This window comes from Sturnus vulgaris, unplaced genomic scaffold (assembly GCF_052056855.1).
Source record: "Sturnus vulgaris isolate bStuVul1 unplaced genomic scaffold, bStuVul1.hap1 Scaffold_298, whole genome shotgun sequence".
NCBI lineage: Eukaryota > Metazoa > Chordata > Aves > Passeriformes > Sturnidae > Sturnus > Sturnus vulgaris.
Window position 1 is genome coordinate 459,258 of NW_028276372.1, and position 10,905 is coordinate 470,162.

Here is a 10,905-nt window from a genome sequence, read left to right on the forward strand (position 1 = left end):
GTTGTCTTTTTTCCCTGTGCTGGGGAGTGTCTTGCTTGTTAAATAAACAGGTTTTTTCTCCCACTCTTCTCCGAGGAAATTCTTCCCGAACCCGGTGGGGTGGGGGGGAGGAGTCGTGGGGTTTGCTGTCTGGGGGCTCCTTCTGGAGGTTTTCCCCCCAAATTTGCCCAAAACCAGGACAAAGAGAAGCTCCCAAAACCGAGCAGAGTATGGTTATCTTGTTGCCCCGTCTGAACTTTGATTCATGTTGCAAAAGAACATATTCTATCAATGGTATTTTCTAGATTAAACCAATTTTTGTTGGCCCATTTTTACCCACCTTGGGACGGTCTGCCCCTATATTTAGCTAATAGAGCACAAAATGCAGCTTTATCTGTTACAGTGGAATTCTCAGTCATTTTGTGAAGGGAAAAGTAAAAACCACAACGGGGAGGTCTATCTCTTAAGTTACCACACACAACGAAACAGCTTCCCCTGTGTGCCCCCCTTCGCTTCCCTGTGCGGGTGAAGAGACCAAACTACTTGGAAGGCAGTCCTTAGTTACAAAACACCGGGTTGTCTCTTAGCTACACCAAGCAGTCAAACATCATAAAAAACAACAACAACAGCGTCCCGCCTTTTGCACCAGTAGATCTTTTGTGAAATTCTGACGACAGAGCCCTCGAGCGAGTGTGGGGATGCTTTACACCAAGGTGTCTGCAGTCTGCGGGAAATCAGAATTACCCCCCTTGCTTTCTAGACAGGCTCACCCATTCAAGGTGGCCAGCTAGGTGCGGCTGGAGTAAGACTTCCTTCCCCTGCTACAGACTACAGACAACCTCGCATCCCTTCTGTCTGCCAGAAAATCCTGTCCGTGACACCAATTTACCCTCACGATCCGCTTGATACGGGGCGGGGCTCGTGATGGTTCTTTTGATCAGAAGGGTGCAAACAGGCAAATGGCAGGGGACAAAATGAGTTTTTTCACAGCAATGCATTTTTTTTAGATGGCAACAACTCAGTTGCGATCGAGTAGAGAGATATAAGAAACAAAGTACAGAGAGAAAAAGAGAGAGGGAAGGGAAAATAGCTACCAGCAGAGGAGACGGACGTCCTCGTGGTCCTCGGCCAATAGACGGGTCTTCATCCGTGGGGAGTGTAACGAGTTTCTGGAAACCTCCGGGTGCCTTTAAGGGCTCCTACGCTGTTGGGCTTGTTCTCCTTTTTAAAAAAGCGAAGCAGCTAACGGTTGCTGTAAAGTTATTTCTTGTAGAACTGCATCAGTCTCAAAGGCAAAAACAGAGCAAAGCAAAGGCATTAAAGCAATGGCATAAAGCCACGGCATGAAGCCCCGGCTCTCCCCGAGGCGTGTTCTTTTATAGAAACTTCCAAGCAAGCTAAGACACAAACTCGGACTGCTACTCCTTAACCTATCAGAATTGTAGTTTTTTAGCACGCTAGGCTACGTATAAACTACGCACGTGGCCTATCTTGTTTTAACTGAAAAATGTAAGCAATATTCTTGACTATTGTATCTGAAGCTAGGTTCTTGGAGCCCTTAAGGAAACACTAGCATGTTTTTTAACCTTCACTAGAGCATGTGCTACTTCTCAGGCATCTAAGATCTTTTACTCTCTAAAAGCACTTAAAACTTATTTTATTTACTTACTTATTTACTCGCTCCATCTATTCATTTACTCATCCCATTTACTCACTTTACTCATTCCAATGAGCCTTTTGTCCCTTTTATTGTATCCTGGCTTACCTTTCATAGAAATTTGCCCATCTAGAATTAAAGATGCCTCAATTGTTTTAATAATTACCTTACCTTTAGCTGTTTCTTTTGCCTTTCTGTCCATGTCTTGAGTTTGAGTTGCTAATTTGAATAAACTTATTTTTCTTGTTGTGAGACAGAACCAGGAGTAAGAGAGCAAGGCAGGCCTAAAACTTGAGAGAGTATAAAAGAAAATTTATTAACTACACAAACAAAAAGAGAGGAAAAAAAAATTTTTTTCAGAATAAGAGTTTTTAGATCACTCCTTCCCTCCCTCTCGCAATCTTCACAACAACAAAACAAACATATAACAAATACTTCGGTCAGTGCCCAATTTAGTCTTTCTCAGTTCACTTCTGGAGAAAGAAGCTTCTTCTTGTGGAAGTTGTAGGGATTTTTCCCACAAGAAGGAAAAAACCAGTTCTCTTGTGGTTTTATCTTTCACGATTTGCATCCGCCCGGGAACCTGCAACCGTGACGCTCCTCCCAACTCTACAACCGTCCCAAAGTTGTAGATGTGGGCCATGTCTGTCTCATGGGGTATTACTTTTAAGAATGAAATGTTTGACAGCAAAGATTCTCTTTGTCTCCTTTTTCTCTGCTCAGGCTTCATCTTCAGAAAACCAAAATCCCCTTCTTTTCTCAGGACAGAAATTCTCAACACAGGTGCTTTTTAGTCAAATCATCTATTAAATGGAACATTTCCATCCCCCCATGTCTCTTTCCATGGTTTATAGGAATATTCAGTACATCAGTTCATTCCTACGATTTCACAAAAAGATTTTCAGCCATTTCAGCATCTTCTCATTCTCTTTCCATCTTAAAAACTTAGCTCTTACATCACTGACTTCAGAAATCTTCTTATTCCCTTTCATATTCAAAGGAAAGGCTGGAGGCTTTGCAAATCTTATCTGAGCACTAAAGAGTTAAAGTTTAACACAACTACTAAAGTTGGGCCAGGCTCAGGCCGTGCTGGGGGGGGGCAGCTGAGGTGTCAATCAGCCTTTCTGGGGCTGGGCTGCAGCCCCACACTGCTCATGGCCACCCGGGCAGGCCCGGCCCGTCCGGCGGCAGCAAGAGTCAGCCTCCCCCCATGCCAGAGCCGCAGGCTCGTGGAGGAGGAAGCCGTGAAGGTCTTATCACACAACTTTTTCTCCCCCTGGCCATCGGGTCCCCCTCGTTGGCAAACGGGGCCCAAGCGGCCTCCCGAGCCTCCCCCCCCCCCGCATGGGGGAGAGGGAAGCTCGGGTTGGTGTTACCTGCTCAGCCGCCGGAAGACAAAGAGGGTCAGTTCCGGATTACCTTCCTCAAAATGTGTGTTCACGGAGCGAACTAACTTTCTCTAATTGGCTGTTGCAGGTATCCCAACCCCCACAGAGGAAATTCCCTTAGGAAGAATCTCTTCTGAGTTTCTTCTTCCTAAGTCAACCTATCACAGTCCACCAGCTCATTTCCTTTTTCCAATTCAGAGCTCACTTTTTGGTGTATACATGTTGTTTTTTTCCTTCAGCTAGCTCTAAGGCCTGGGTTAAGGTGATTATTTCAGCCTTCCGTGCAGAGGTATTTGTTGGCAATGGTCCGGACTCTATCACCTCGCTATTGTGGTAACTGCATACCTAGCATGTCTTTTTCCACTGATGCTGTAGCTGCTCCCATCGGTGAACCAGGTCTCAGCGTCCCCGAGAGCGTTGTCCTTCAGATCCGGGCGACTGGAGTAAGCGGCTTCAGTGGTCTCCAGGCAGTCACGGATCACTGGTTCTCCCATACTCCTGCTGAGGAAAGAAGCTGCATTGACGGTGTTAGTTACCACAATTTCAACATCATCTTATTCTGTTAGTATGGCCTGGTACTTTAGAAATTTTTGTGGGGAAAGCCAACGTCTTCCTTTCACCTCTGGGACTGCAGACGCCGTGTGGGATACTGCCACGGTCATCTTCTGGCCTAGGGTGAATTTGCGTGCCTCTCGGATGTTCAGTGCTACCGCTGCAACAGCTCTCAGGCACCCTGGCCACCCCTTGGCTGCCGCGTCCAGCTGTTTGGAGAGGTAGGCGACTGCCCTCCGGTACGGGCCCGGGTCTTGCGCTGGTATTCCCAGAGCAATCCCCTGCTTTTCGTGAAAAAACAGAAAGAGCTGTTTACTCACATCTGGAAGTCCCAGGGCCGGAGCTGACATGAGAGCCCTCTTTAGTTGGTCAAAGGCTCGTGTTGCTTCTTTCATCCACTGGAGATCTCTGCTTCCTTTTGTAATCAAGGTATATAGGAGTTTGACTAACAGCCCATAATTGTAAATCCACAGTCTGCACCACCCTGTCATGCCCAAGAAGGTTCTCAGTTCTTTCACCGCTTGGGGTGTTGCGGTCTGGCGTATTGTTTCCTTGCGATCCCGTCCCAAGGTTCTTTGTCCAGCACTAATCTCATAGCTCAAATAGACAACTGTTCATGTCACCATCTGGGCTTTCTTCTGGGATACCCCTGTAGACCCCCAAAAAATTTAGGAGGCTTACCGTCCACTCCATACATGCTTCTTGAGTTTCAGTAGCTATCAGGAGGTCGTCCACATACTGTAGCAGCTGTCCCTCTTCTGATGGAGCTTCCCAGGATTCTAGATCTTTTACCAGCTGTTCTCCAAATATGGTAGGGGAGTTCTTGAGCCCCTGGGGTAGTACGCACCACGTGAGCCGAGTTTTACGTCCAGTTTTGGGATTTTCCCATTCAAATGCAAAAATTTTCTGGCTGGTTTCATGGAGAGAAAGGTAAAAGAAAGCATCCTTTAAATCTAAAAAAGTAAACCGGGTTAGTTTGGATGTTAAACGAGTTAACAAGGTGTAGGGGTTGGCTACCGCCGGTAACAGCTCGCAAATCTTGTACTAACCTGTACGATCCATCGGGCTTTTTTACAGACAAAATAGGAGTATTAAAATCAGATTGACATTTTTTAGTAGTCCTATTTGCAAAAAGTTCTTAATTACTGGACCAATCCCTTCCCTACTTTCCTTTTTTAAGGGGTATTGTCTAATTTTAACCGGTTGTTTTCCTTCTTTAAGCCAGATTTGTACAGGCAGAGCATTCTTTGCTCTCGCCGGTATATTGGAGGCCCACACCCCAGGGAGCAGCTGATCTATTATTTTCTTAATAATTTCTTCTTTGTTTTCAGCCGCAATATCTTTGGTTATTAGCATTAAATTTAACAGTCCCACGTATTGCCGATCATTTACCTCCAAACTAATTTCCCCAGTTTTGAATATTATTTTTGCTTTTAATAGTTCCAATAGATTCTTACCCAAAAGCGCTAATGGAGCATAGGGCGCACGTAAAAACCTGTGAATTCCCCATTGTTTCCCAAACTTATATTTCAATGGGCTACAAAAATAAGCCCTTTCAGATTGGCCAGTTGCCCCCTTTACCGTGACATAATCATCTGTTATTGGTATTAAGGCTTTATTTAGCATTGAATATGTTGCTCCCGTGTTTATCAAAAGTTTTTTTTTCTTTGTTCCCTACTTTTATTGTATCCGGAGGGTCTCCTAGGGTAAGATCCTCTGCTCCGTTCCTCTTTTCAATCTCCTCTTCTTTGATCATCAGCTTTTCTTCCTTCTGGATACCGAAGTTGAAATAGAAATTGCTTTGACTAGAGCAGGGGATGGAACATATGCCGGAGTCGGGATAGAAGAAGAAATCTCAGGAGGCGGAATGGGACCGGAGCGGGGGATGGGACATAGAAATTTCAGGAGGTGGAATGAGGGAATAGGAGCTGAAGCAACTCTAGCTGGCTTTTTTTTTTTTCAGAAGTAGAAGGTAAAGCAGGAGTTGAGGTTAATAACCGTCTTAAATTTGCTTCCCCTCTCACCCCCCTTTGCCTTTTAGCGGGTGGTTCAAACAAATTCCCCGGTTCTTATTCCAGAGGGTTAGCTGGATACACCTTATCAGGGTGTGCGCAGCGTCGGATTACGGAGCACGTACTGCAACATTATTTTAATTTAGCCTCGTTGTCTTTTTCTAAGACCGATACCAAGGGGTCAGAGGGGGCCCTGGGTCCACAATCTTTCTGTCACTCAGGGTGATTCAGGAGAGAAAAAACCAAAAAAACCCCCAAACGCTCAGCGTAAGTTGCCTCCTCCCATTTCCGTGTCTCAAAAATAACATAAGCCGTAACAAAGTTTCATTATGTAAATGTCCAGCTGAGGGCCACCTGGCTCCCCCCTCAAGTTATAAAGCGGCCACCATTGTGTACAAAACTTTTCAAGGGTCTTTTGGTTCTCTGAGCCTCCGTGCCCCGCTAGCTCCTTCCCATGTGCCAAAACGCACCCCAAAGGACTGGTTTTAGGGATCTCTTTACTCTGGTTAGTTCCCGTCATCCCTCCTTAACAAAACCGGTACCTCTGCTTTAATTCTTATTATCTTGTCCTTTGCTTCTTGTCCTGCTTTTCACTCAGCAAGACAAGATCCTTGCAATCCTTTCCTAGACTTTTTCTTACAGCCCACAGCTCGGGTACTAAATGTAACTTTCCACTTACCAGCTCGATCAAGGAGCTGTTGTTTACATTTACTGTGCTGGTTAGCAGAAGAACGATAGTAATAGCACCCAGGCACTAGGCCAACCTCTAGATGCACCAAAAACTGCAGGAAAATTCTTACAAATACAAGCTATTTCATTCACTCTTTCTTAACTCTCTAAATTTTCCACAGCTCCCAATCCAAAGCCACAAGTCCTCCAGCAGATGTCCGATATAAACTTTTAAAATATGTTCTCTTATTCCTCCTGTCTGTCCACTAGTTTACTGAATTTACAAACTCCCGTGGGTCAAGCCCAAACCACTGAGGTAAAGGAATTGCTTCTATTCATCCGGTTAGATTGGATCCTTAAACTGACGCTGCTCTTATTCTGATTTCAACAATCTGCAAACACAGCCTCTGTACTTAAAATCATATTCATGCCTCATTTCCTAATAAACTCTTTCACTCGGGCTGCGCTTCCCTTATAACTTTTTGCACAAGTCAAAAGGCAGTATTGCCTCAGAAATACAGTTAGAGTGAATATACTGTCTTTGGTAACCACAACGCACGCACCACGGTAACAGCAGGGAGGGAGTTTTTAAGAGTTTCACGCACCCCACTCGCCTCGTTTTTCCCCGGCCGTTTCAGTCGCCCGAGAACTGAACCGCGGGTCCAAACTCCCACTCGCTTCCTGCTAAAAGCACATCTCAAACGAGCTCTCTTTCCCACTCGCTCTCACGATCAGGACACACTCACACGGTTCAAGAACCGTACGCCAGGATTTTGCCTTTACGAGCGCTAGCCCCGCAACGCTAGGGAACAAAGCCCTCTACGGCACAACGAATGGCAAAATCTACTGCCGGACAGAATCGGAGATAGATAAGGATTTGACCGATGTGTCCCAAACCGAGCTGCAGGAGCTATTGGTCAGAGAGCTGAGCAACCTGAACTTTCAAGCAATCGCAAGCGCTTGCCTGTGAACATTTATAACGGTATTTAAGGCGCAGTCAGAACAAGAAAGTGCTTTTTATCACTCGGATCATAGAGTCCCGCGTCTCGGTCTCGGGCACGGCCTCCGTCAAGATGACGGGAGGGATTTTTGTTTCACGGGGAAAAGGGCTACCATTTGGGCCCGGCGCTCCGCGCACGAGACCGAGATTCCGCCCGCTAAAATTTCAAACCGATCGGGATTTCTCTCTGACTCGTTTAGCCACCGTTTAGAACCCTCGATGACTTTGGAGCGACAAACGACTCCCCCAAACTCATATTAGCAAACCGGGAGGATGAGTTTAGTTTCACGGGGAAAAGGCCCACAGTCGCCATTTACGGCTTTGCTTCCGCTTGCTAAAATTCTGAAGGAATCGGGATTTCTCCCACGCCCGAGCCACCGTCACTTACGAGCCTTGCTGCCTTTGGAACGCGAAACAACTCTTCCCAACTGAAGGCTGGGGAACTGGGGGTGAGTTTTGCTTCACAGAGAATTTTCATTTTTACTGTTTCTATTTATAATATAGATAACCCTAAATGGAGGTGTCTGTGAGACTTAGGCCATTCATCTCATTCCTTTCTAGTCCCAACTGCTTAGTCACATTTGCTGCATTGCTTAGCAATTGCTAAGGGGCAATTATGCAGCTTAATAAATTACCTGAGTTATTTAGCTATGCTGATGAAACACAAAGTTTTATTTCTGACCTGATTTCTGCCCTTTTTCTCAAAGCAGTTGTTGCCCAAAGGAAAGTGCTTTCATTTCCCTGAAAACTTTTCTTTTATATTGAGAAAAGACTCACCTTTTTCTCCTTGAATTTCCTCCTCTTGAATTTAAGTCAGGAGAGCCAAACAGCTGCAGCTCTTCTGAGGCCTTTTATCCCTGGTGGGATTTGCTCCTCCTCTTCCTGGGCGGGCCAGGAGGGGCCCAATCAGGGGTATATTAACCCCAGGTTTTGCTGAGGGCCTTCATTCCCTCTCAGGGATCAGCTAGGATAAGGGCTCTCCTGCCACTTCTGTGAAGAGGCTGTTTTTCCTTATCTCAGCTTGTTTTCAGGAAATGCTTTTAGGTATCTAAAGCAGCAAAGGCTTTGAAGATTTAGTGAAGAAAACAGCATCAAAAACAGTGAGTATTTGCATCAATGATTTTGGGTTGTGTGTTCAGAGGTGGTAAGGAGCTTTCGGTTTTGTTTTTTTAGGAGGAACACAACTTCCGGAAATTCCAGGTAGCGTCCGGTACCGCACTTGAGATTTTTTCGGCGTATCCGTAGGGTTACGAAAGGCACGTGCCTCGCGTCAAAGATCACGCTTGAGACCGAGGCTTCGGACGAGCGAGTTAAGAACCGTGTCCAGGAGAGGGAAGGGGAGCAGCGTATCAGGTCAGGAGTTAACGTAGAGCATCCGATCCGATGTCTTTCGCCATTTTTTAAAAGCCGTGTGGACAGCTCTGCGCCGCAAGGGTCCATTACGACAGATGGGGATTCGAAGAACGCAAAGCTCGAGGAAGGATTGCCGGGCATCGTCTCCGTCGTTCTGGGAACGAACGCTCCTTCCACCGTTTTTTCCGGTCTCACTCGCTCGCCGTCATTTTACCCTCGGCCATCTCATTTTGCGTAGTCCCTCGGTCCTCGGGACCACTGTAGCCGACCGCAGGAACATCCCAGAGGGCGGGGGGGCCTTCCTTCACGGCGGACCCGGATTCTCATCCCCGGACTTCGGAGAGATAAGCGGAGGGCTGCGAACACACAGGGGGTGGGAGCGAGGTGATGGGTGTGGACTTTTTAGGGGGGATCTCGGAGGCAGATTTGCAGATGGGGACGTCCAGGAAGCGGCCCCTCAGGCCCCATAAAGACGATCCGTTTGATCGCAGCCCAGAGGCACGCAGGGCAGAGCGGTCTCCGTGGGTGTTGCGTCGCTTGTCTCTCGTGCTTTTCGTGTCTTTTGTTTGTCTTATGTCGCACCTGTTTTTCTCTAGCCCTTTGAGGGGCATCCCGGAATCCCCGGGGTCCCTCTTAACCTCTCCGATCTCTATATTCATCGGCCAGGTGCCAGCGCCTTTTAATTTTCGGCCGGGGAGCTCAGATATCAGAATCTCATCTCTCAATAGTAGCATCCGGTCTGTCTTTTCAGGTCTTGTTCTGAGCTGTATTCACAGCCCTAGCCCTCATCGATCCATTACAAGGGATTAGGACTTTGAAGAACGGGACCACAGGGGGAGCATCGTGACCCCAGGATTCTCAGGCATCCATCTTTGCTCTTTTTGCGATAAATCATCGTGCTAGCATCTTCTTCCAGGCTCGTCGGCTGGCTCTCGGTCTCCTCTCGGTCATCTTCTTTTGCATCCTCTCGGTCCTCGGGGTCATTCTTCCCCCCGAGTGTCTTTTCCTCCCCGTGTAGTCCCCTCGTTCGTCCCGTCCCGTGTCACGGGTGCCTGCACATATTCGGCCCGGAGCCGCTCTGCCCTGCCGCCTAGTTCGGGCATAGATCCCGGAGGACGAGTCCCGGGGAGTCGCAATTTGAGATGCGGGGTGTAGTTGTGCTCTAGGTGATATCTGCAGAGCGAGCCAGGATGTGTAGGGGTCTTAATGTCTCCTGCAGGGCTCTGACTTTTGTCCTTACTTCCTTTCAGATGCAGATGGATTAAATCGGAGTCAGAGGGCCCATCCTGTGGGAGGGGGCTCCCCCTGGAGGTCAGTCACTGTATTTGCAGTGGAAGCATAAAAGGTGACTGTGTTACAGTATTGTTCTTAGTGCTTTTTTCAGCGGTTCAAGATGGATATCAGCAGACCAGTTGATGTGGACGAGGTGAGCTGTGACCTGTGGGCAGAAGTAGTTTCTTTTAGTCAGGTCTCAATTTCAGGTGCAGCTCTCACTATCCATTACTTTTTTTGTGTTTTTTAGCAGTGCACTCACTTGAAGCTGACACCTCCTCGGGAACCGGCTGCCAGACCTGGTTCAGTGCTCTGAAGACCCCTCTAAAGCATTACAGGAGTCTGTGATGAAGACTTCACCCTCTCCTTTTTGAGGGTGCCATCCAGCGTGCCTTCCACAAAGGCAGAGGACTTGCGGTGAGACCGGGATGTCGGGAGCAGGAGGGTGGGTCAACTCCATTTTCAGCCACGCCTCATCACTTTCTCTCTTCTTAAGCCAGGCATACCCTCTGACGGTGGCTTCAGCCTCTGAGAGCTGTCGAAGCTTTTGACCCGAAGTCCCGGGCTTTCTCTGGACATGGTGAGTAGTGGAATTGTCAGGTTTTGGCCAATGAGTTTCTTAGCACAAGCAGTGATGTTTCCTTTTCTTTATTCTAGCTGACTCAGAAACCTCAGCCCGGTGACCGCAGGATCCTCCCAGAGGGCGGGGCCTCCTTCCTTCCCAGCAGACCCGGATTCTCATCCCCGGACTTTGGAGAGATAAGTGGAGGGCTGCCAACACATGGGGAGCGAGGTGGTGGGTGTGGACTTTTTAGGGGGGATCTCGGAGGCAGATTTGCAGATGGGGACGTCCAGGAAGCGGCCCCTCAAGCCCCATAAAGACGATCCGTTTGATCGCAGCCCAGAGGCACGCAGGGCAGAGCGGTCTCCGTGGGTGTTGCGTCACTTGTCTCTCGTGCTTTTAGTGTTTTTGTCTGTCTTCTGTCGCACCTGTTTTTCTCTAGCCCTTTGAGGGGCATCCCG

At 47.7% G+C, this 10,905-nt stretch overlaps 1 long non-coding RNA gene across 2 annotated transcripts; it reads right to left on the reverse strand.

Annotated features, from left to right (window-relative positions):
• Positions 1-1,046: 1,046 nt before the first annotated feature.
• LOC148217787 (uncharacterized) lies at positions 1,047-8,449 on the reverse strand. Of its 2 annotated transcripts, XR_015800755.1 has the most exons (5): positions 8,035-8,449; positions 3,897-4,486; positions 3,370-3,522; positions 1,808-1,926; positions 1,047-1,264 (listed from the first exon to the last, which is right to left on the reverse strand). It is a non-coding gene; the product is annotated as an uncharacterized LOC148217787 (long non-coding RNA). The 2 variants fall into 2 exon arrangements; XR_015800756.1 differs by lacking the exon at positions 3,370-3,522 and having other exon boundaries at positions 4,258-4,486.
• Positions 8,450-10,905: the final 2,456 nt, after the last annotated feature.